The sequence below is a fragment of the Haemorhous mexicanus genome, chromosome 5 (assembly GCF_027477595.1).
Source record: "Haemorhous mexicanus isolate bHaeMex1 chromosome 5, bHaeMex1.pri, whole genome shotgun sequence".
In the NCBI taxonomy this organism is placed as follows: Eukaryota; Metazoa; Chordata; class Aves; order Passeriformes; family Fringillidae; genus Haemorhous; species Haemorhous mexicanus.
The window spans coordinates 18,479,844-18,505,725 of record NC_082345.1 but is presented as its reverse complement, the minus strand read 5'-3'; the positions used below and the strand labels follow the sequence as shown (position 1 = coordinate 18,505,725).

The following is a 25,882-nucleotide window of genomic DNA, read 5'->3' as shown; positions in this document are numbered from 1 at the left end:
GGAGTTTTGCCTGAGTAAAAAGGACTTTAAAGTCTGCACTTACTGACTTGCATTGTACCCTGTCAAAGACTACAATAACAGGTTGGATGGCCACAGCAAATTTTCAGGCTGAAAAATAAATCTCCAGAAGTCTGCTGGGTTTTGATTTAATGCACTAGAAAAACAAGTAAGAAAAAAGCTAGAGTATTCTCCCTGTCCTGGGACCTGGTGAAAACCCCTGTAACTTGGATTATATTTTTTACCTTCTGTTGAGCACATTTATAGGGTAAATTTCATGCTGTTTATCTCCTACAGAAGCCCAGCCTTGGGACAAAATTTACAGAAATTGGCTGTGGAAACAACAGTCAGTTCAGTTAGTTGCCAAGAATTTTTTATTTGATGCATACTGAAATCCTGTCTGCAATTTTAAAGTAATAAACTGCATTTACATTCAGTTCCTTGGGGCGTCCATCCCACGAAGATTGAAATTCCACAAACTCCGAGCTTAAAGAGCTAAGTCACTCAGTTTGAACTGCTCAGTTTTTGATTGAAAAAAAACTGCTGATCTGCTGATTTTTGTGTTTCATTTGATTTAGGGATACAATGGCATTGTTTTCAGAAGCCCCTTCACACTGTGGTATTTCATGTAGTAAATAAAATTGACACCAAAGTGATCAGAGGGATGGATCAGCTCTTCTGGGAGGAAAGGCTGAGAGAGTAGAAATTGTTTAGACTGGAGAAGAGAAGGTTTTGGGGTGACCTCATTGGGGCCTTCCAGTGCCTGATGGGAGCCCACAGGAAAGATGTAGAGAGACTCTTGACAAGGGCCTGGATTGACAGGACAGGGGACAATGGCTTCACACTGACAGAGAGCAGGTTTAGGTGGGATATTGGGAAGAAATTCTTCCCTGTGAGGGTGGAGAGACCCAGGCACAGGTTTCCCAGAGCAGCTGTGGCTGTCCCATCCCTGGCAGTATTCCAGGCTGGGCTAGATAAGGCTCTGAGCAACCAGGGAGAGTGGAAGGTGTCCCTGCCCATGGCAGAGGGTTGGAATTATGTTGAGATTTAATGTCCCTTCCAACTCAAACCATCTTGTAATTCTGTGATTGTAATTTGCCCAGATACCTTGTGGAGTCTCCATTTCTAGAGATGAGTAAAGCCTGTCTGCACAGAGGCCTGAGAAACCTGATCTCAGTGACCCTGCTCTAAGCAAGATAGAGAACTAAGATGATCTCCAGAGGTCCCTTCCAACTCTAACTGTGCAATTCTGTGAAATGCAGGAAAGAAATGATCCATATAAGTGCAGACGAATTGGTTTGACCACAATAAGCATATTTTGAAAGAAAATATAATTTGAGCCTTACTAGAAGTACTTGAGCAATGGGACAAAATGTAACTTGGGTTTACTAAAGGCAGATTAATAACCATGCCATCTGAACTTGCATGATTAATGATATAATGGATTCCCTATGGAAGGGAAATGTAGTGTACTTAGTAAACCAACTATGTATTCAAAGGAGGAATATCATTTATTTAATAAGTTATGAATCAATACCTTTCACTGTGACTGACTAGAAAATTGTGTGTGAGAATGTTCATTTCAAAAGAAAAGAGAAAAGTCTGATTTTCAGACTGAAAAAAAGTAGCTGATTTGGCAATGCCACTATGGTGCCTTCTACCCACTGCTGTTCAGTGCCCATCCTTCTCTGCTGTCCTTGATGTCATGATTTTCCATCATCCACTTTTTTTTTCATTTTTTTAAAAGGTTTTACAGAGTTGGGAATATCTTCCTTGAAGAAATATAATATATAGAGTGTGGGAAACTGCAGGTGATCTGTTCATTTTGTGCAGGTCTAAAGATTTAGAATGTAGATAAGTTCTGTTCTTGAAAAATTTTTGTTTCTCACTTATATTACTAAATATATCAAAATATAAAAAAACATATTTGTTTCTTGGATATTGCTCCCCCAGTGTTGTTCAGTTCTGGAAACAAAAGCATCATGGCTGGGTTCTGCTATTTTGTTCTTCAGGATTTAGAAGGCTGCCATATTAAAAAGCCAAATTTCTACCTACTTTCATTTTTTCCAATATATAATTAGTCACTTTTCCCTCTGAGTGCTAAATGAGAGAATAAAAGCAATCACAGGCTTTTGAGAAAAGGATTAATTTTGAACTATTCGCAGAACTTAGGAAATGTAAGGCCACAAGCAATACAGTCTGAACTGTTCAAAACCTATAGTTAATGGTGAAGAGTGAAGAAAATTTGCAGTGGCTGCTGCATCCCTGGAAGTATTGAAGACCAGGCTGGATGGGGCTCTGAGCAATCTGGTCTGGTGGAAGATGTCCCTGCCCATGGCAGGAGCTTGGAACCAGATGGTCTTCAAGGTCCCTCCCAACCCAAAACATTCCATGATTATAGGATCCTGCTGTCACTCTCCTGAGTCTGTTATGTCTGAGTTTTGGGGCACTCGTTGCAGAAAAACAAAGGTAATGGGATGTGGTGTTTGAATGTATTTGATTAACATGTTTAATTGTGTTGCCTGCAGTGCTAGTCAGAGTGATGAGATGAGTCAATTCCATTTGGGTAAATATTTTGGTTTGTGGAAGCAGCCTTTATGACATCCTGGAAGAAATCTGAGACAGAAAGACCTTAGATGGTCAAATTGTTAGTGGTACACAGCTGTTTTAAATTATATTGGCTTCAAGGTATGCCCAATAATATATGGGGCATGAGCAGCGATATTCACATTCATGCTTCCTAGATGTTCAGTGGAGCAGTCAGGACTGGGAGAAGCTCCTGACTGTTGGCAAAGAGAATTATCATCCTTCATATGATACCTGATGGCAAGGTCAGTTTGAATGGGAAATGAGTCAGTCATCTGCATTCAGAAGGGTTTGGAAGGGAAAATGACCATATTGAAGTTGGGACACTGTTTTAAATCCCTGCATGGCTTTTGGTGAGAGGAAGTAGGCATTTCAGACAAGCAAAATGAAATCCAGCCAGAAAAATGAAATTTCAACAAGGAACCCTGACAATGCTATACAGAAAATATGAAGACTCTCAAGTTTACAGCAAGCAGGTTTCTCTGCTTTTCCCATTTTGCTCCTGGAGCTTTGTTCAGAGACAGAGCCATTCTGCAGAAGGTCAAGTTAAATGTGAAACTGCCCTTAGGAATGGCCCAGTGCATTAATTTAGTAATGAAACTCATGAAGGATTATTCTGTATTTCTGTAATTGGGGTCCATACCACATACCACAATATTTCCCTGCCAAACCAGAAAAGTGTGTTGGCTACAATTTTATTCGGAAGAGAAACCTGGAGACACAACCAGATGACACTGTGCTGATGCTGGTGGAGAACAGGTATTCAGCACAGGTGGCTTAAGAGATGGCACGTTCCTCCTGCAGTCTCAGAGGGTCCCTGTTTGGCCTGCTTTTAGGAAGGGATGCTGCTCACTGATTCACAGACTTGAGGAACAACACCAATTACAGGTATTGGGAATATAAATCTGGGGATAAATTGAATTAAATTCTTTTTTTTTAAATATATATTACTATGCTTTTGAAAGAACTTAAGCCTATTTTCAAAAGGTGAACAAACACCTGAGGCTTTTGTATTCCTTCATAAGTACAGACAGAATCAGGAAAGACATAGTCTAATACTTTTAAAAACAGAAAGGATACAGAAATAATGTCATACCAGGCACCTATTGCACACTGGTTTCTTTGTCACTACATGACAATATTATATAAAGCTGATTAAGTGGGAAAAAATTCTATCAACCCCTTACTGTCTGTAATAAATCAGTAGCTAGTAACACACATTTTTATCTAAAATTATTCAAGTTGCAGCATTTTACCTTTTCATTTAACTTAGCTTTATTTTTTGGATTGTTGCTATTGTTCCCCAGGTTAACTTTCTTTTGCTTACCTGCTAAGGCAAAGGTACCTCTGGTTCTTTTGTGTCCCACTTTCTCTAAGCCTCAAGCAAGAACCTCATACACTGAGGTGTCTGTCTACAATTGACAATAAGAGAATTCTGATTGGGTATGTCAGTTGTAGGAAATCTTTTAAAGCAACAAGTTGATAAAGTCATATTGTTGTGAGATGTTTCAACTAAAATTATATTGAATAGTAGGCTGAAGTTTCTTCAGGCTATAGCTGAGGTTTTTAATTTTAGTAACAATACTGACAAGTTAAGGAAAGTTATTTTCAAAACTAACAAATCTGATGTGATCGAGGTCCAAATGCAGGCAAGACCAGTTTTCTTGAAGTTCCACTTACAAAAAAACACTGAAAATGCTCATATGGAAGGATTTAATATGAATTAATGAATTAGATCACTGAACTCATGTAGTGATAATTTCCTTTAAGGAGGATTTTAAAAGCAATCAGAATACTAAAATGCAGTGGATCAAAAAAGATTGTTCAGCAAAGAATACTATACCTTGGGAGAAAGAATAAGAGCAGGGGTAAACAATAAATGTTAAAAGTCCAGTTTGAACTAAATTTTGCAAAGGAAATTTTTTTAAAAGTGATAAAAAAAGAACAAAAACCAAGCCAAAGAATCCCAAAGAAACTGTAGATGCACATACACAGAGAAGAAGAAAGGAATGGGGAAGTGTGGGCACTGTTCAGTAGGACTTTTTTTAAAGATAATCTAGTCATGGTATTAAAATTAATCAAAGCCTAGGATGATATAGATTAGGCAGGATCTCTTGAAACTTTCCAGTCAGCTCCCCTGACCAAAGCAAGGCCAACTTTGGAACAATTTGCTTAAGGCCTTGTTCACTAACATTTTTATAGTTCCCAAAGATGGAGATTCTCAGCCTTTCTGAGGAACATGCTGCAATGTTGGCCTGACCTCATTGTGAGGAGTTCTGTGATCTCTGAAACCTGACTGGAATGTTCCCTGTTGCAACTTGTCTGTTGCTTCTCAACTCATCACTCTGCACTTCCAAGAGGGTTCTGGCTCTGTCTTCCCTACACCCTCCTCCTAGACAGTTTTCTAGAGCAATTGCATCTTCAGCCTCTGTTTTTTTTTAAGGCTGAACAAGTTCATTTCTTTAGGCCTTTCCTTCTAGGTAGACCTATATCCCCATAACTAACCATCCTGATGACTTTGTGCTTAACTTGTCTCTGGATATAAATGTCTTTCTTCTACTTTTAAAGGTCTTTAGATGGAGTCTCTGAAGAGCTCAATACAGTCCCCAAATCCAGGCTGTTGATGAATGTTTTCAACTGTATTTGTCTGAGTATCAGCCTTTGGAGGACAACAAGTTGTCATCCCAAGCAGGGATGTTGTGCTCTGAAATGTGCCATATGCATCTGACAGAGATATGCTGGTAATGTTTAATGTTTAGTTCTGTGGTTGACACAATTAAAATGTCTTGCATTGAAAGGAGCAGTTGAAACAGAGACCAGCAAGAAAAAAAAATAGTTGACTTATAATGCGGCCTCTGCCAAGTTTCGCAGTATCCCTGGTGGGCTGCTACGGGGTCCAGATAGTGCAGTCCTGTTCAGCACAGGCTGTCCAAGTTCCCAATCAGCCTTCAGCCACAGACTACCTTAGCAGGCTTAGGTGATATCAGCTCTAGTAATTATCAGTTCATTTTGTGATTTCTGCTCTTTGCTTGCTAAGTGCCTCTGGGAGAGAGAAGAGAAGCGCTGTGTGAGGTTCCACAGGGATATGTTTACTGAAGTGTTCTGCGACAGAACACTTCAGTAAACATATCCCTGTGGAACCTCACAGGGTTCCAGGGACAGGTCTTCTGCCAATCAGGGCAAAAGTAGCCCTTTTTATAGGGTACAGGGGTTTTAGGAATTATCCAATAGTAAGGGTTGAAGGAAAGAGACCTATAGTCTTACAGAGAGATAAGCAAGGGTCTGGAGGCATGAGAGGGGTTTCTGAGGTCCAGTCATCATGACTTGGCATTTCCTATCTTAGGCTGCTGAACGCCATGGTGGCATTGCAGGTTCTGGGCCTGCTACAACTCCATAACAACAAAAAATGCAAGATGACAAGGAAGCATAGTATGTGTTTTTACTCTTAATATCATAGAGGAAAATTCAAAACAGGCAGAAATACATTTACCACTTGAGGGAAGTACTGTACCAGCAAATGTGATAAGAAAGATTCTACTTTTAGAAACTGGAATATCACAATATTGCCATGGTTTTCACGACCTGACTAATAATATGATTGAAAGTTTCTCAAAAGTTCTTAAGCCAATTAGCATTATCTTTTCATTATTAAATTAGCCACAGCTGGTAGATTTAATTGCCCCATTTTCATTTCTAGAGCTTGTACTTCATACTGACAGATGGCAATGCATGCACTAAGTTTTATGTGGTGAGGAGGAAAGTGTTTTATAGGGAATGTAAAAAGCTCTTATGGAACTGAGAGGTAGTCCTTAACTGGGTTGTATATCATCAGGGTTTTAATAAATTTGATCAAGGAACTCATTATGCAATTCCTTTTTCCAGAGCCCTTACTGAAATCAAAGGGAGAGCTACAAATGGAAAGCTTGCAAGACTAAGTCCTGGCATGAGAGAGCATTAAGGAAATTTTATTCTGGAAAACAGACTCATAGCATCTTTATTTATAACAGCATTAAAAGTAGATAATTATAAAGAGTTTTCAACATCTCAAACCCATCATTATCCATATATTAGAATATATATATTACTTGCTTTGCATTAATTATTTGATGGAAATTACTTTGTGGCCAGTGTCCACCAAAGTGGGGGGTTGTTGGTTTATTTCACCTGATTTAGAGACAGGCTGTTAGAGATGGTGATTGTGCAGCTGGTAGAACGTTTGGAGGTTTTGATAAAAAAAAAAAAGATTATGAACAAAGAATGTTAAAACATGAAGTTTTTCATAAGCTTTTTCATGTACATGATTTTACCACCAGTACTAATCTTGCTAACTGGGGCCAGTCACATCAATGAAATTAACAGGATATAGAAGGAATAAGATCTGTGAGTCATAAGGATTGTGCCAAGCCTTGAGAGCTTTGTGTAATTTACTGAGACAGTTTATTTTTGAAGAGGAAACTGGCACAATCAATATGCATTTGATTTCAAGTGTATTGATTCCAGATTTTCCTTTACAGGTTAGTCAAGTAAGTTTTTACTCAATAGCCTTCCTTTCTAGTACAGTTTATGAGAATGTGGAGTTTCTCAGAAGAAGAAGGGTAGAAATAGTTCTCCTTATTAATATTGTATGTGTATATTTTAAAAGATTTTATGTGTAAAGTAAATTGGCAGTGAATTATCTTGAAGTGCATAATTAGGTTTTTTTGTGCATGAAGATTAATGAATGAGTAGGTGAGGATCATCTTTCATTTAGATCACAGTAGTGAGCACTAAACGAAGACAAGGAATGTCTGAAATTGTGAGCTTTGTTTTCCATTTTTGTTCTGAAATCTCCTTTAGGTGATTGTGCACTTGGAAAGATTAGGCGGCATTAATACAAGGGTTTGTAGCATTGATTGATTTTAGCCTGGAGTGAATGGCTGTACACTCCAGGCTAAAAAACTATGTCAGGGCCCCAGAAATTTAAAGCAATCTTGATTTATATTGCATTCTAAGTCTGACTGTTAAAACCTGTATTTAGAATTCAGCAAAGCTGAATATACATCCTTGCAGGATAGAAAAATATTACTGACGGGTGTTTATTATTTTCTGAAACATCCAATGTATGTTCGTACCTCAATGCAGAATAAATGCCATATCTTTGTGGGTTCCTAAGAATCTGGCTTGCACATTTGTATGCTGCAAAAGTCTATTCTCACAATAACCACACAAGTGAAAATTTTCTTCTTAACTGTGCTCTTCCAGTACCTGAAGGGTACCCGCAAGAATGATAGAGAGAGAATATTCACAAGGGCCTTTCAGTGACATGAAAAGGGGTAATGGCTTCACTCTGACAGAGGGCAAGTTTAGATTGGATATTGGGAAGCAATTCTTCCCTGTGAGGGTGGTGAGGCACTGAAATACGTTGCCCAGAGAAGTTGTGGCATGTGTAGTTTGCAGCTGGGGCTGCTGTATTTGAAGTCTTTTCAGATGTGCCTATCTTTTTAAAAACCCCTTTATTTTTCCCATGTACCCTGCTGGCTTTCATTATCAGTATTAATGATACCTGGGGTGATTTAAACAGTGCGGATCTTCCCCTTGTTATTGGAGGCAGAGGAGAAGGACTGATGTCCTTCTACCTACACGTATTCCTTTTAGGGGTGAAGAAACTTGTTCATCTTTTTGAGTCTGAAGCTCTGCATGAGCTTGTAAATTGTGATGGTGACCTGCAAGAGTTGCTCCATGACTTTGCTGCTAAGATTTGGCCAGCACACCCCTCCTTAGTCTGATTTTCTTTAGGAAGAGGTAATTACTTTTTCTGTATTACTCTGCAGCCAGTAATGATTGGTAAATAGAGATAAATATCTTTTTCTTGTATGTGACTGTAGGGAAATCTTGTGCAGCACAAGTGATCAGTCTCTACTTTTGGGAAGGTGATAAGACCCTTAAAAAGTTTTATAAAGAATTGTTATTATGTTGTGGGCTGGAAGAGAAGGGCAAACTTGTGGACAAATTTGGGGTGTTGGGGCTGAAACTATCCAAGATGTTACCAAAAAGGCAGGGATCTGTAGGATATAGCAGAGTGCTGCTTGATTATGGGGAAATGCAGAAGTGCTCCCATGTTCTGCATGAGGAGTGAACACAGGAATTCCATTGAGCAACACCACTGGAGAGCCTTTGCTTGGTAGATTTGTACCTGTTCATATGTTCCTGTTTGTTTGGAGAGATGTCTGATAATAACTTTTTGGATTTGTTTATAATTTAAAGAAGAGAGACTTGAGGAGGTTATAGCCATGGGAATCATTGAACTTGGAATGAGAAGTGGAGATTTATGTAATAACTGTAGCAGAAGCAAGGACAAGAAGAATTTGGCTTAGAGGCAGGGATGATGAAAGGAAGATTGAAAGACAAGGTATAAACGAGCCAAAACATGACAAATCTGTAGTCAGGTGCAATTTCAAGATGTTGTTTTCAGAAACAACAATGTGCTTTCATACAACTCTAACTTCCTGGTGTTGTTGTGAATTTGACAGCAGACAAAATACGATGTATATAGGAGGAATTTCACTCATGACTTAATCTGCCTCTTGCTTTCTGTAAGTAAGAAGTTTTCATTTAATATTGGGGGAAACACTTCCTTTAATCTCCTTTAAGTCTATGGATGATTTTAGTGTGAACTTAGCCTCAGGTGAAAAGTCTTCAAGACTGTTTTGCACAACCTCATGCCTGGTAGTAGAGTAAACTTATTTATTTTAGAAGGAATAGAGAGAGATCCTCTTTTTAGGTACTAATTTTTTTTTCCCCCAAGGTTGAGACCATTCCTGCCGTTGTATCAGACCTACATGTGCTGGTCTGTATGTTGATGCTGCCTCCAGATCACTGCTTCTGGCAAATGAAGTTAGTATTTTACACATATTCCAACACATATTCAGTACATTTCTGCTTAAGCATTTTCTCTTTAGCCTCACTCTGCTTGTCAAAACCATGATCACTTCACCACAGAGCTCTGTGCTGAACATAAACTACATTAGGAATGAAGGTTGGAATTATGTGAGGAATATACTGGCTTTACTGAACTTACTCCTATCACCATAGACAACGTAAGTGCAAATAATCTGGAATTTTCCCAATATTTCTAATGATCCCAACTTGTTCCTGTTTTATGTGAGCCACCACTTCTGAACAAGACCTTGATCTCCACAGTGTAAATCTGGAGTAATTCACAAGGTGTAACTGAGGCTGAAAAAAGCCAAGTGTTGGGTCCTGCCCTTGGGTCACAACAACCCCCTGCAGCAGTTTTCTCTATAAAAACTCTAAACAAAATTTAAAACCCAGTCCAGTGATTCTGGATTTAAAATTTAAAACCCAGTGATTCTGAATTTCCAGAGGTTTTTATGCATGTTAAAGAGAAGACTTTAAATTTTGATCCCTCACTAGTAGAATATTATAATAGCTTGTATTAAACATTTTTTGTTTGTTTCTTAATTAAACTGCTACTGCCCATATTAACCCTTTCACTGATAACAGTCCAGTCAAGCAAGTTTGCAGTCATCAGTCCAAAGCTCCACAAAAGACGTTCCTGGTCCACATGTTCCATTTTAATGATGCATTTTATATTTGTGTCCAACTAGCAGGCATTTGACAAATAGAGAGGCATCAGTAATTCTCTATTCAGGGACAAGACTGTTATACATAATCCTGGAAAGTTAGAAAACAACATCACTTTAATAATTGTTCCTAAATACATTAAATTAAGGTAGAATAAGAGGTCTACAAAATTGAAATATTTTATTTGAACCTGTACTAGTGCATCCTTTATTGCATTTTTCTAGCTAATTTCTGTACTTATTTTGTATGTGGGTTGTTCTTTTCTGGTGTTCTTATAAAGTGAGCAAATATGTTTGGTTACTGGTACTTAGACTGAGAACTGTGGTCTCACTATCTGATTATGTGGTAACCCCTTGTGGTTTTTTGTACCAGGACCCGTTTCTTAGTAAATGTGGCCTTTGATCTCTTCAGTCACATTAACTGCAGGCAATACATACTTCAACAGATATTAGCATATGCCAGCATTTTCAGAATATATTGAATCAGTGTCACAAAATATAATCAATGACTGACAGGTTTTTCTTATATTCACCCACAGTGACTACATCTATTATGAAATTGTGTCCTTCACTTCATTGCAAGGGAGGATCCAGTGTTTTATGCGGAACTTTATTTCTGCTGATCTTATGTACATAGGAAAGTTTCACATTTCTGCTGTTTTTCTCCTGCTAATTGCTTTATGTGAGTGCAGCATCAGATGGGATACTTAGATCTCCATAGGGCACCCGGACCTGGATCTGAGCTCTGGGAGCAGGAGATTACTATTAAGCAGCTCCTTGCAGTGACTGCTGCACTGAGATGTTTCTATTTTAGGTAACTCTTTTGATGGTCCATGCCTGTTATCCTAGAGGGTCTTGCCCAGCCTTTTTCCACATGGCAACATTCTTGGGAGAGAATCATTGTTTCTTTCTCCTGATTTATAATCAATGGAATGGAGATTCAAGGGTCAGAGTGAGATTTTGCCTTTAGAAGGAAATTGAGAAACACCATATCTGTCAGCATAAAAATATACATACTTGAGGTCTAGAGATTTATTTTTTCCAAAGAGGATAAACCATTTTTAAACAAAAGCCAAGAACCTTCTTTCATTCTAATTAAAATTATATATTTTCACTTTCACTACTGCTTTCAAACACTCAAGGAGAAACACAGACCTACTCTAACTCCATATTCAGCAGCATTCAGCTGCAGTTTCAGCTCTTAGCCAAACGAAATTTATGATAAGTTGGAATAACTGAGATTTCCTCCCAAGCCCTGATGCATTTGAAATTCTTAAATCACATGTTTTGGCATGATAATGCCACAAAAAACTCCAAATAATTTTCTATTCCCTTTCGCTATATATCTACAAAGAAAGTGTAAACCAAGAGGTGCTTTCCTGAGAATTTTTGGCTCCTAAAGTAAGAAAGATAAGGATTTTGAAAGCAGCTTTTGGCAAAATGGAAGAAAGATATGGAAAACAGAATGGATGGCCCAGGTTTTTTTTCAGTCTGAAAAAAAGTTAGAAAATAATTTGAATTTCTTGTGTGCTACTTCCCTTTATGGAAGTAGAAAGGGTGAACATATTTAGAACAAATTCAGGTATATTTAGAAGCATGGTATTGACTTTTGGCCTACATGTGGAAAAGTGTCAGAGGTCTTTTCACACTGTGCGTAATTCAGGGGAGTATGTGGTTATGGGAGTATTGAACTTCAAGTCTAAGGAGCTGAAGTTCCATGGGCCTGTGAGCTAACTTCCTCTTTGCCCAAGTTTGTGAATGCAGGCTGACAGAAAGAAACTGGAATGAAAATTTTCCTGCTCTTCAACACTGATTTGAGGTGACAGCTGTATTTCCTTCATTTGTGTTCCTAAAGCTCGAGGGACCTCTGTGTCTCCCAGCAGCTGATCTCATTGGGGGCCGCCTCCTTAGGTCAGTCTTTTCCCAAGAAGCCTTTTAGAAGTATCATCTGAAACACACTCACACAAATCAAGTTGAAACGTAGAGCCCAGCAACACCAGAACAGCAATGAAACACACAAAGTGAGCTTTTTGTTCCAGACTTTGGGTTGAAAGGAAGAACTCCAGTGACGTGGTTTCAATCCCAGGACTCTGTAAGAGTCATAGCCCAGGTTCAAGTCTTGAGGGAAGAGAGGTGCGTATTGGGCATGTCAGCACTAAGTCACCTGTACCATTCTTGTGACCCATACACTGTTAAAGGAGGTGTGCCGGAATGGGCTGCTGAGTCAGCACCAACACTAGACCCAAAGCAAATTCTAAACTTTCTGTGAACATTCAACATCTTCAAAGTCCACCAGTAAATTCCCAGTTTTATGACCCTTGAAGTTTTATTACATACCTCAGAATATCTAATACTTTTAAAAAATCCTGTTTCTTGAAGTTGTATGAATAGATAAGAAACATCATGTTATTTTGTTAAATCGTTACTTTTAGATAACAAAGAATCATAGAATAACCTGCACTGGAAGATACCTTAAAGATCATCCAGTTTCAACCCTCCTGACAGGGCAGAGACACCTTGCACCAGACCAGGTTGCTCAGAGCCCCATCCAGCCTGGCTTTGGACACTTCCAGGGATGGGGCAGCTGCATCTCCTCTAGGCAGGGGGGCTTGGACTGGATGATCTCCAGAGGTCCCCTCCAACCCTAAGGATATTGTGAGTCTGTGATCTCAAAGATGGCTGCTTGGCACTTGCTTCATTCTACTTGTATTTCTTTGTCATGCTCATGTTTTTGTGAGGCCACACACCTCTGATCCCTGTCTATCCCTTCTCAGCTTTTCCTCAGGATGTGATATTGCTGTGGAGACTGTGCCTGAGCATTCTGTGTGTTTCTTTTCCTAAAGAAAACACTTCTGTGTTGGAGTTACCCAGCCCAGGGCTCTGGCTTATGCCCTAGAGCTCAACTTTTACTCAGTACTCTGTGGATGAAACAGAAACAAATGGAGTACAGTTGAGAAGTGGAACAATTAGGCAGATTGATGTGCAAATAGCTGTTACTGTAAAAATTATTATTAGTATTAAAATTTACATTTTGCTGCCTCTACACCTTTCCTATATCAAGCACTAGACACGAGGTACATTTCTTTATTAATACAAATGTTATCAAACTATGAAACATGGCCTAAAGCTTTGCTTCAGCTGAGGTATGACTTCATAGTACTCTTTTCCAAAGGTCAGAAAATGGATCAATTATTGTGATGTGTACGAGATCTGCAACAGAGGTTCTTCAGAGGGTTAATTGTTACTTTAGGCTGCAGATTTTGTGAACTATGAAAACATAAAAAATAAAAATTAAGGCCCTGCTTTTGGATGGGTAGGATTATTCCATGGCTATCTGTCCATATAGTGGTGAACCTCCTGTGTGTGGGGAACCCAATAGGAGTTCAAATCTCACAGGCAGTAGCAGAACAGGCTCTGGTACCAAGGATGCAAACTGAAAGAACCAGGCAGAGGAGTTGCTATGTCTTTGTACTTTTCTGTATTGTAACACGTGGAGAGGAATATGACAGCAACATAATGGAGTTTTCTGCAAATCCGCTTATGGAAGAGTATGGTGTATCCCTGCAGGTAAAACATTGGTCTCAATGGACCCACCCTGAGCTGAAACTGAAAATAGCTTTATCTTAGGTGTGCTACTGAATGTTCAGGACTCTCTTAGCTCAATTAGAGCTTGCATTAATGGCTTGAGTGTGAAATTATTAAATTGTGAATGAAGCAGTGACAAATTTAAAACAACTGGAGTTAAACACAGGAGTTCTCCCAAAACAGAGCTGTAGCTTGGAATTTAACTGTAATTACAGGCCACATCCCTGGAAGTGTCCAAGGCCAGGCTGGATGGGGCTCTGAGCAACCTGGGATAGTGGAAGGTGTCCCTGCCTGTAGCAGGGGATTAGAACTGGCTGATCTTTAAGGTCCCTTCCAACCCAAACCATTGTATGATTCCACAGCTCCTCTATTCAAAAGGATAATGAATTTCAGCCATAGTGGGGCCTTTGCAGTAATCTTTTAAATATAATATAGAATTTTGAGTCCACAGAACCTAAAGATCATCTTTGTCACTTTTGATCAGGATGTTTCCTCTCACTGTAATTGCAAGCATATGACAAGATGTTTCTTAATATAGTTATGATAGAACCATAATTCTTAGTATTTTATTACTACTGCATGAATTACACTTTCTCCTGTTTTTCTCCCTAGCTTCTCTATGTAAATATGAACAATACATTGCGGTGCTGCAGAAATTAATTTTCTATTCTGATAAAACTTTTTAAAAAATTTGATGAAATATGTCTCTATTTACAAATGCTGAATTCTTCTCAGTATTTTGCCCCGATACATTCAAACTCTCCCCCACTACCATACTGTTTGCTGCAGCTATTTTTTTTTGTAAAACATGTTTTGATTTTAACAAAATATCTAAGTTCAACTTTTATAGTGAGGAGTTTCCAACTGTTGTTTTTAAATTACTTCTTATTTAAAAATGGAATTTATGTTTTAGAGGTTTTAAAAATAGAAGAAATGAAAACAAAATTTTATAAGTTGTTGACGTAAAACATTTGGTTCACAGTAATTAAAAACATTTTTGAAAACAAACACTTCAGCTTTCCATCCTAATTTGGGACATATCTCCCTCCTTTTCTTTTCTTTTTGTGGAATTAAGTGAAACTTTATTGAAGAGAAGAAAAACCATTTATTGTCCTTCTTATCTTGCTTAAATGCCTATGAAGCCTAACTTTTCATTGCCACCTTTTATAACAGACCTATTGACTCTTTTTTTAGAATGAGAAGGACTCTTTGGTCTATTTTCTTCATTTTACTGTTCCTTATGATCTCTATCAGTGAGAGACTCCAGTCTGAGATGAAAGTTTGAACAGGGAGTAGGTGACAACCTAAACACATGAGGAGAAGCAGTGGAACGAAAATAGGAACAGAATGCCTGTGCATTGTAGTGGAACCAGTGTTTCTTGGTTCTATGGGTGGAATTAGAAGACTGGACAAAAGAAGGGGCAAAGACAGAGACCTTTGCCAAGAGAAACAGTGGCCAATGTCTTCAAAGCAAATAAGATTTGATATTAATTAGTTCTGTGCTTGAGATTCTTTAAGGTAAAACCACATAATGTGTATGAAGAAATCACAGAATCACAGAATGGCCTGGTTGGGAAGGGACCTTGAAAATCACCTGGTTCTAGCCCCTTGCATGGATACCTTCCACTAGTCCAGGTTGCTCAGAGCCCCATCCAACCTGGCCTGGAACACTGCCAGGGATGGGGCAGCCACAACTTCTCTAGGAAACCTATGCCATGGCCTTACCACCCTCACAGGGAACAATGTCTTCTCAATATCTCATTTAAACCTGCTCTCTGGCAGTGTGAAGCCATTGCCCCCTGTCCTGTCAATCCAGGCCCTTGTCAAGAGTCTCTCTCCATCTTTCCTGTGGGCTCCCGTCAGGCACTGGAAGGCCACAATGAGGTCACCCCAAAGCCTTCTCTTCTCCAGGCTGAAAAATCCCAATTCCCTTAGCCTTTCCTCCCAGCAGAGCTGCTCTGTCACTCTGATTCCCTTGATGTCCCTGCTCTGGACACCCTTGAACAGGTCCATGTGGCGCTCCAGAAGAGAAATGCTAAGAAAGGAATGATGTTGGCAAAATGATCCATAGATTTTCTGTGAGGCACCAATGGAAAGATGCCTGTTCCTAACTCCAGAGAAGATTTCTGGTGGGAGGCAGCACAAAGAAAATATGTGTCTTGCAGAAGAATAAGGCAAGAATGGAAAAATGTGCACTCCAGAAGTTCTGTCACAAAGGGGCCTTATGATGTCTGGGTTATTTCTAGGGCAGAATAAATCCATGGGGCTGGAAATTTTGACAGAGCTTCTTTTGTAGTGGCTGGGGAAACATCCCACCCACTCCTTGTCCCCAGAGGACATTCTGGTTTCAAAGCCTGGCAATCAATATGAAATAGCATCTCCAAACAGCTTGTTTTCATGAAGAAAGGCCACCTGGCATCCCTGGGGGTAGTGGCAATGGGATAATTCAAGAAAAGAGAAACAGGTGGATGTGGGTGGTATTTATATCCATATTATGGATAGTAGTAAAGAAAATGGGAGCTGCAAATCCTTGCTGGGCCTTTGAAGGCCCTAAAGTGCAGTGTTGGAGATTTGTACTTGGGAGTTTGAAGTGTTTGAGTGCACTGAGCTGGCAAGTCTCATTTGAACCTGCCAGTGTTGTATCACTTCCAGACCTTTGTAAGCCAGATCTCAGGGTTCCATTGACCAACCATACACCATGCCTGGCAGGACAGTCACAGTGTTACTTTTTGCCTCCTTTAAAATACTGAACAAATAGTTCATTTCTTGAGCAAATAAGCAAACTCTTTTCTTTTGGCTGTTCCTCCTGTTGCCTGAGGAAGCTCATCTATGGGGAAATAAGTATTAGACATAAATCCCAATAGAAAAAAGCACATCCTTTCTTAATAACATTGCACATTAAATCAAATTATTTTAAAGATTCCAGATGCCTAATCTGTTGCTAATTTGTTCAGTCTTATTTGGATATAGATTAAATTGCTTTGTTTCTGATAGAATGATTCTATCTTATTATTCCCATGAGTAGATAAGCATAGTTCTGGTAAAAGCCAATAGGTTGTTAGGCACTTCTATAGACATGAGAATTGATGCATTTCAGGCAATGGGTGATGCAGGAGATGATGTCTGAGACATCAGATATTTCCTTTATTCCCTCACCCATTGCCAAGTAACAATGTTTTGTGGCCCATTGATTTGGATGAGCTGTTGGGCCAACATCAGTAAGCCTGAACCTCTGGGTATTCAGGATTGTGTTTAGACCATGGAACACTGAGAGATCTGAGCAATCCTTTCATTAGAGTAAGTGTCTAGACTGCAAGACTTTGTAGGGTTAGCCACAATTTTGGCCCCAATACCAAGTGACATGATGCCTTTGGTCACTGATTTAGGATTTGGGCTTATTGGAAGGCCAATTTGCTTGTCTGTAAGGTCTGCAAGTCATCTCTTCGTGTTTTTTCTTTTTGTGTCAAGAACAACAGGTCTGTTGACTCAGGATCACTTCCCAGCTGCAGGTCAAAGATATAGGTCCCTGTTGGGTGTGCTGCTTTTGTCATGGGAGGACAGAATATTCCAATGGCAACACAAGGTAGCTCTGTTGGATTGCCTTGCTCTAGACAAGAAAAAAAAAAACCTTTGTGAGCTGTTGGCTCTTTAACTCCTTGACTTTGTGCCAAGGTGTTGGCTGCTGTGAAGCCATTGGTCTGTCGCATCCAAATTTCCTGGTTATATTGTTGGGAATGGATTTCTGTGAGGTGGCCATCATATAGTAAATACCCTCTTTCATGTAATAAGGAGCATGCTTTCAGTGGCCTCTGAAGTGGTGTAAGATGATTGTATGTGCTCACAGGAGTTAAATGAGTGGATATGTGATGAGAGAATAATTTATAAGTGACCACACTTCTACTCACACCCAACCAGTAACTGTTGACTTGAACTACTTAACTTTTTAAAATTTTTTTTACTAGTGATTTCAGGAAAATACATGAGATTTATCAGCATTCTGTAGTTTTCTGAACAGGAGAAAGAAATAGAAAGAGCTCACAGTAATTTCAGTGGTTTTCAGGCCACAAATGTCATACGTGTTACAGAAAACAACAATAACAAAACCAACAGAAAACCCCAAAAGAACAAAACAAAAAAACCCCCAGGAATTAAGTTTAGAACAGTACATCCAGTTCCTGCACTGTGCTCCAAAGCAGGACCAGCTATATTCAGTGTCATATTTGCCAGGCATTTCTTTAGGCTGTTCTTAGAAATCTTCAGCAGTGAAGATACCATGGCCTTGTTATGGAACTGTTCCCAGGCAGTACCTACACCTACTTAAAGGATCAAAGGATTTACTGTTTCAAGGGTTTTCTTAATGTTCAATTTAAATTTCCTGTTGGTATTTTAGTCCCCTACTTAATTTTACCCATATCAGCAACAGATATGAAGACTGATTATCTATTTTCTTTGAATAGTTCCTTCAAAATACTTTTTGTTTTTATTTTTCATATAACCTGCTTTCCTCTATTACCCAAGTCATAGAATGTCGCTAAATGAAACCTTCAAGAAACCCATAAGAACTATCAAACTAAACCAAAAAATTATAGAAAAGTAGATGACCTTGATTTCAAAGTAATGGAGAATTCCTCAGCATTTCTAGATTCCAAAGATCTTGCTTGCTCCATCCCTTGCCTGTACAGCTCTACCAGTGACCCTGTTCTATCAAGGGTGAAAAGCAAACATGTCTCTTCCTTTTTGAAAGAGATTATTCACGAATAAAAAACATGAGTGGGAGGTCCCTACAAAAGCCCTCTCTGTCCTGGCATTGCCTTTCCTCCCACTTAGTCATGGCTGATGGAAGTTCAGGGAGTGACTTTATTACACAAGTAAACTATGAGGGCTTTGGAGTGACGAGATGGGGGGAAGGGCTTCACACTAATAGAGAGCCCATTTAGATTGGTATTAGGAAGAAATTCTTCCCTGTGAGGGTGCTGAGGCTCTTGCACAGGATTCCCAGAGAAGCTGTGGCTGCCCTATCCCTGGAAATGTTCCAGGCCAGGTTGGACAGGGCTTGGAGCACCCTGGGATAGTGGAAGGTGTCCCTGCCCATGGCAGGGTGTGGATGAGTTTAAAGGTCTCTTCCAATCCAGACCATTCTATGTAGCAGAAGCTTTTAGATCAGATTTGTGCCAAGAGAGAACATCCAACAAACCCCTACAAATTTTCCCTTGGATAGAGTCAACCTTAAAAGTATTCTAGCAGTTGAGTGCATTCAACTGTAGCAAACAAGAGGATCCATCTGCATATCTTTGGGAACTTTGAGGAAATATTGCATTGAGGACTTCACACTGGAAGCTGTTTTCCAGAAAAACCCTTTCTTTGTTAACTCTAGCTGAAATTTGATTGCAACGGGGGATTTAAATGTAAGATTCCATATCACTGTTTTCTGTGACAACAGCAGAAGTTCAGAAATTCTTTAGCTTGGTATGAGGACTTGGAGCAAGCCTCTGGGGTGAGGTAGAGCATCACAAATCACCCTATTTGACTCATGGCTCCTTCCAGAGATCCACTAAGTGCATCCTCCTCATATGCAAGCATCTTGGTGAACTTTTCTGTAATTCTAGAAATAGCCCAGGCAGTGTCAGCTCAGGTCTGTGCTCATCCAGTGGAATTTATGTGCCCATAGTCTACTTGCTCACTCCCATGTATAAACAACTGGGAGAAACACAAGCTCATCCCCTGCTAGAGGTAAATGCAGAGTTTTTGGAATTTTGAATGTGTTAGAAGGCTGATTTTGTGCATACCACTCTAATCCACTCCATATCACACATGTAGAATTTACCCCCATGCAGGCTGTTCGTTTTAAGACATTCATCTCCTCACTATCTCTGAGGATGATCCAAGTGTAAATGACAACCTTTTCTATACTCTCCAGATCTGATTTTCACTCAGTAACTCCATGCTCTCTAAGAATATTTGATATCACTTTTTACTTTGCTGAGCATTATTGCTGTTTCAAATTATGCTCCTTGTTGGATCAGTCTGAATTTGTCCTCCTTGAGTCTCATTCTATTTCACACTTGTATTCTGCTTTCTCAACAGCCTGGTATTTAATCTCTGCTCCCTTCACTATTCACAACCTTTCCTAATTTAGTATTCTCTGCAAACCCAATTGACATGGCCTGTAGAGCTGTTGCCATGTTAAATGTAGGATAAACTGTGATCCCTGACTAGATACCACCTCACAGTTTCATGTACATGTTTCCACTATTTTCACCACTTATTTGGTTTGGGATTACAGACATTGTTTTGTTGATAGATCTACTCCATCTTTTGTTTTGTAATCCTAGGAAAGACACAGAGAAACATTTTTAAGAAAATTAAATGTGAAGCCTACTGTTTCCAATCTTGCTAACTTGCTTTTTAATAAATTCAAATGAGGCTTTTCAAAGCATCTTTCAATAGATCTGCGTTTTATTGCCAACTGCCAACACAACTGTTTCTTCAGAAATAAGGAAAAAGGGAGAAATTATCTGGGATGCTGGTAGGAAGTAGCCCCCTGGAGAGTTTTGTGTGTTTCCTACATAGTTTTAGCACATATATACAACTGGAATAAATATTACCTAACTCAGCTCAGTGTATGAGTAGTTATGATTTCTCTGTTTGGAAATTGGAAAGGACTCACAATTAGATTGCTATGGACCAGGAGAAGTTCAGGTTGGACATCAGGTTGGAAGAATTTCTTCACATAGAGGATGATTAGACATTGGAAGGGGCTGCCCAAAGAGGCGTTTAAGGAAAGACTGGATGTGGCACTCATTGCTCTGGTTTAGTTGAGAGGATGGTGTTTGGTCCAAGGTTGGACTTGCTGATCTCAGGGTTCTTTTCCAACCTGATTGGTTCTGTGATTCATGAGGAAGTCACTGCCAATTTGATACCATCAGGAATGTGTGTGTGTGTGTGTGTATATATATATATATATATATATATATATATATATATATATGTCTAAAGATAATGCTCATAATACCAAAATGTATATATTTCATTACTTTTCCAACTCCATTAATAGAGTTTGCCTCTTTGTCTTTGCCTTTCCTTGTTTTATTGACACCTCTTAATTACTATACTCCCCCACTCTTGTTGGGTTTTGGAAGGAGGCTGGATGTATATGAAGGTACAGGGATGCTCATTATGGGCTTCTGCCTGCTATAGACTTTCTCCATGATTAGCCAAACAAAATATTTTCCCTGGATATGGGATCAGAGCAAAGGGCAGTGCCAATGACAATGACAGAGAAAGCAGGGTCAGGACTCTTCTAACTCCAAAATGTGTCTTTTTTGTAGCAAAACGGAGAGAGCTGGAGGTCCCTTGCTCTTGTATCTTTCCCCATCCTTCTAGTCTTCCATTTGCTGTTTATCCAGAACTCTTTTCTGCATGTCATCTCTCTGTTATTGGCAAAAGCTTGCCTCTGTAGATTGTGTTCTGCAACTGGGTTTCAAATTTTATAGCAAATTCAAATGTTAGAATACAAACCTAATTAATACTTTACAGCTGGTAATAAATGCTCTGGAGCCAGGGAAAGAATTTTGCATAGCCACATCTCCCTTTTAATCCTTTCTCTGCTCCTCAAGCTTTTCATTACCAGCTTAAAAAGGTTGCTAAAATTTACACCACTGGGCTCTCCTCTTGTGCTGGTGTGATCATTCACAGTTTGTGTAAGCTACTCTTGAAATTGTGACCCAAGGAAGCCAATAATGTGTTGCATGTCTCACGCTTTGTGTGGGGATAAGTGGCTTCACATGGCGTAAGACAATGGAGAATCACGTTCTAAGTGTGCAATACCTTAGAAAAAATACCAGAGCCTTACAGTGAGATTTTGCTTCACTAGGAGTTCTGTGATGATTTCACAGCAGCAAGATGTTCAGTCCAGATTCTTGCAGCTAGCAACTCCGACACAGAATTAGGCCAGAAACACTTCAAGGGAACATGGAATGGACATCTTTCTTCAGAGTCTAGCACTAAATGCATCTCTTCCAGAACTGAAATCATAAGCTCAGTTGAATTTAATTCAGAGAACTGTAATTTGTGCCTTGCAAATTGCAAAATTGACAACTGCATTACTTCCATGGGGCCCAAATTGCTAATATAAAGTGTATAATGAGATTAAACAAGTGATTTTAAAGATAAAGTTGAGATAAATTGTTATCTACCTGTGACAAATGGACTTGAAGTTACAAAAGAGAACATAATTTTGTACATTTTTATATTTTAAGAAGAGATACTCCAAGTAGTTGGGAACTGATAGTGTAACCAATGGACTCACATAGAGCTGTTAGTCCTATGCTTAAAAATTTTCAGAGGGAAACTATTAAATTAAATCCCTTCCAGTAATTTAAATGGTGCTGAATTATGGGAACTACTAAAAGGTAATATATTTTTTTTAAAGTTATACTTGATAAATTGTTTTAAAATAGGTTGTGTTTGTTATTCTGTTAACTGCTCCATTAGATATTCACAGTTTACATGACGAAGTGTGAAACCAGATTGACTATTACAATAGTGGTTCTCTGGATTTCAGGGTACAAAGTGGAGGTCGGAAATCCAGGGAACTCCAGGACAGTGAAATGCTTTTTTTTTTCTTAAAATCAGTCTTTGAAACGCACTTTGTTTTCCCTGACAGTTCCATGTCCAGTCAATATCAAAGCGTAGTAAATTGATTTAATCATGCAAAGAAAAATAGACACATGTCTGGCTCAAAATCTGTCTTCCTTATGCTTGACTTTACTTATTTAAGAGTATTTTAAAGCCATATGTGGTATTTCCTTACATTCTTTTAGACTTTTCAGGAGATACATTAAAAAAATAAAAGCTGAGCAGGTGACAGGGTATCCCTTCATGCCCTTAGCTGAATTTGTGACATTCCACCTTCTCTACTATGGCTGGCCCAGGTACCACTGTCAGTCAGGGTCTTTGGAAATCCCACCAGATGTATTTGCACAGCTGACCCTTCACCTTCTCAGGATCAGCCTCATTATGATTTATTAGCCATCTACAAAGAGCATTGATAAACAATGAATATTTATGACTACAGATGTAACCCTATTGTTTGTGCAAATGACAGTGTTTTCCTGGTAACATTCTCAATGGCTTCAAGTTGACATGAATAATTCATACTTGTAAAGCCATATGTTAAACTGTCATTGTAAAAGACTAAGTGCTGCTAGTTTTCATTTGAACCATATGTAAATATCAAGCACTTGATATGAAACAGTGATATAAAGTCTAAGCACCTTAATGTCACTTACATAATAAAGATTGCAATATGCCACAGTGCACTGAGTGCCAGTGTCAAAAGAAGTTTAACTGCAGCAAAGGAACCGTTTTTATTCCTGAGTAAATTACAGCATATTAATTTAACCAAGTCTGGCTTACAGATTTAAATTACAGTGAGCGCAGACCTCCAGCCTTTGTTATTATTACTGTGTGAAGGAAACAGCTTGAAATATTTCCACAAATCTACTGCAAGTAGCTAGTTTTTATCAAGGTACTCGTTGCATGCATGTGACATACATTTACATACATTTAATGAGTGTATATATATGTGTGTGTCAAATGCTGTGCAAATGTCATAGAATCATGGAATAGCCTGTCTTGGAAAGCACCTTAAAGACCACACAGTTCCAAGCCCCTGCCATGGGCAGGGACACCTTCCACTATCCTAGGTTCTCCAAGCCCCATCCACCTTGTCCTTGGACACTTCCAGGGATGGGGCAACCACAGCTTCTCTGGGACTTTTTATTTTTCATTAGGAATTTCAGAATGTAGTGTTAAGACTCATAAGGAGTAGAAAGCTCTTGAATTCATGTATTCTTCCCTCCATGCTGCCAGCATCTCCACTGACAGACATGAGGCTGGTATCCTTTTTCCTGCCAGGCTCCATGGCTGGAAGCACAGCCCTCACCCACCACATGAGGTATTTCTGGTCCTGCGGGAGGGCTGAGTCTCCTGAGGCACAGAGACTTGGCTACTCACATATACTTCCATGAGCCCTGTTATGTGGAGGGTCAAGTAAGTTGCCCATGTCAAGGCTGGAGATTTACATCCAGACCCATTACAGGAGAAGAAATACAGCTGTGGGCTTGGCTGATGGCTCCCATTCTGAGGGAGTGTTCTCAGCCATCTTAAAAGCCATGAGGTGGCCTGATCATAGTTCAGAAGAACCCACAGCCAAACCTCGGAAGTCTTTCAGTAGATGCTCTTAAATGACAAATTTGCAGCTAAATGCCAAGGCTGAAGGATGCAGATAGGCAAATTCAGCTTGGAAATAAGCCATACATTTTCAACAGCTAAGGTAATTAGCAATTGGAATGACCTAATAAGGCTTGTAACTGACGTTCATCACAGAAATGCTCAAGTTGTGATTAGAGGTTAAAAAAAAAAAAAGTTAAATCACATTTTTTATCTTTATAGCAAAAATCTTCTCAAGGAAGTTGTGTGGTTACAAAGGAGACTAAGACTGGGTGGTTAAAAATAATATTGCTTAGCCTTAAAATCCATTAATTTCCATGATCCCAGTACTGAGCCTCACACACACTTCTCAAAGCTCTCTGTTCTGCATTGCTTCCACAATTTAGATTTAGAGTGTGTCCACTGAAAGCTCCACTGGAAGATATGGTGTGTCTGTGCTACTCTGCATGTTTCAACGACAGCAAAAATTTTAATTAAAGATTTTGCAGTTCTTCATCCGTCTCCAAATGAACCTTGGCAGTTTGTTTTCCATGTGCAGTCCTGAGACAGAACATTGCTCACAAAACTCAACCACATTTACTATTAAAATGCCATTACTGCTTGAGTGAGAAGAATAGAAATGAAGTTCTCTTTTAATGGGTTTTAAATCAAAAGCACTTTCTTTTGCTTCAGTGGGAGTGTGAAAATAGAACTTCTAGATTCAGACAGGAATAGACACAGGCATTGCAGATGCTCAGCCTGGCAGTTTTTTCTTTCCTCATTTAAGTCTGAGAGCTGATGCAATCCCTCAAAAATCCTGAAGTGAACAGGGCAGGAAGTCTTTCTCCTTTTTAATGCCTTTAATAATGATCAGCTCAGGAGGGAAGGATCAACAGATCGCACTCATGCTGCTACAGCTGCTGCTTCTAAGAGTAGCACAGAGGAAGAGGAAAATTGCAGCTTTGTCTGCTGGTCTGCAGGCAGAGCTGGGACTTCGTTATGAGAGCACAAAGACACTGCCCACTTATACAACTTCACATTCAGGGTCCTTAGCCCAGCCTACATGCTCTCAGGTTAGGGTGAGGGGCAAAAAAGGGTCTCAGCTCCTCTGCAGGCTCTGGACTTTGTTCCTTACATCTAGACATCACCTCAATCTTCTAATTCTGTGTTGGCTCGTTGCTTTTGGGGTCCTTTCGGTAAGTGTGGTGGGGGTCCTCTCTTGTTGCATTCTGGGTCCGAGGTTATTTTGCATGTCCTCTGATGTCTCCTCCTTTCACTGTCAGAGAAGGGCCATCCACCTGGCTGAAGGCAGGGTGGTACTGACAAAAAGGGATATTCTCAACAATAGAGAGTTAACGACCGACTCTTAACAGGTAATTACAACATGAAGTTAACAAAGAACACTCCTCCGCCAGAACTGGCTCAACTTGTAATTCCACAACCTTTAAAAAAAAAGGGCAACCCTTTTTTTTTTTTTTTTTAATTCATAACATATCCCATGAACTTGGCCAAATTTTCTTAATTGTAATGACCACTGGGGCCACTGCATGATCCCAGGAATGCTGATACTCCTTGATTGTGCCTCTTTTTGTGTCATCACCCTGGAATTTATCGTTTTTCACAACTGCCCATTCTGCAGGCCTATTCTGGCTCATAGTTTCCAAATGGCTCTGAAGGATCCTTTTCTCCTTGTCTTTAATTTATTTCAAGGCCAAAGTAAAACTATAGGGACCCCTTATTTCAGAAGCAGCTCGTTTCATGACTTGTATTGAGCCTGCAAAGCACAGACAGTGCTTAAGGTGTCACACAAATACAAAAAAGCTGCATTTGATACCACAATCAATATTTCTAGAAGCTCATTTGGACAGTGCAGTTTTTACACAAATTTAAGCTTTTGTATTGAAGTAGAAATTAATGTA

At 39.3% G+C, this 25,882-nt stretch overlaps 1 protein-coding gene across 1 annotated transcript in view; it reads left to right on the top strand.

The window, feature by feature from the left end:
- Positions 1–25,882, top strand: part of ANO2 (anoctamin 2) — a 150,373-nt gene that overhangs the window by 82,200 nt on the left and 42,291 nt on the right. The gene's annotated exons all lie outside the window — the stretch shown is intronic.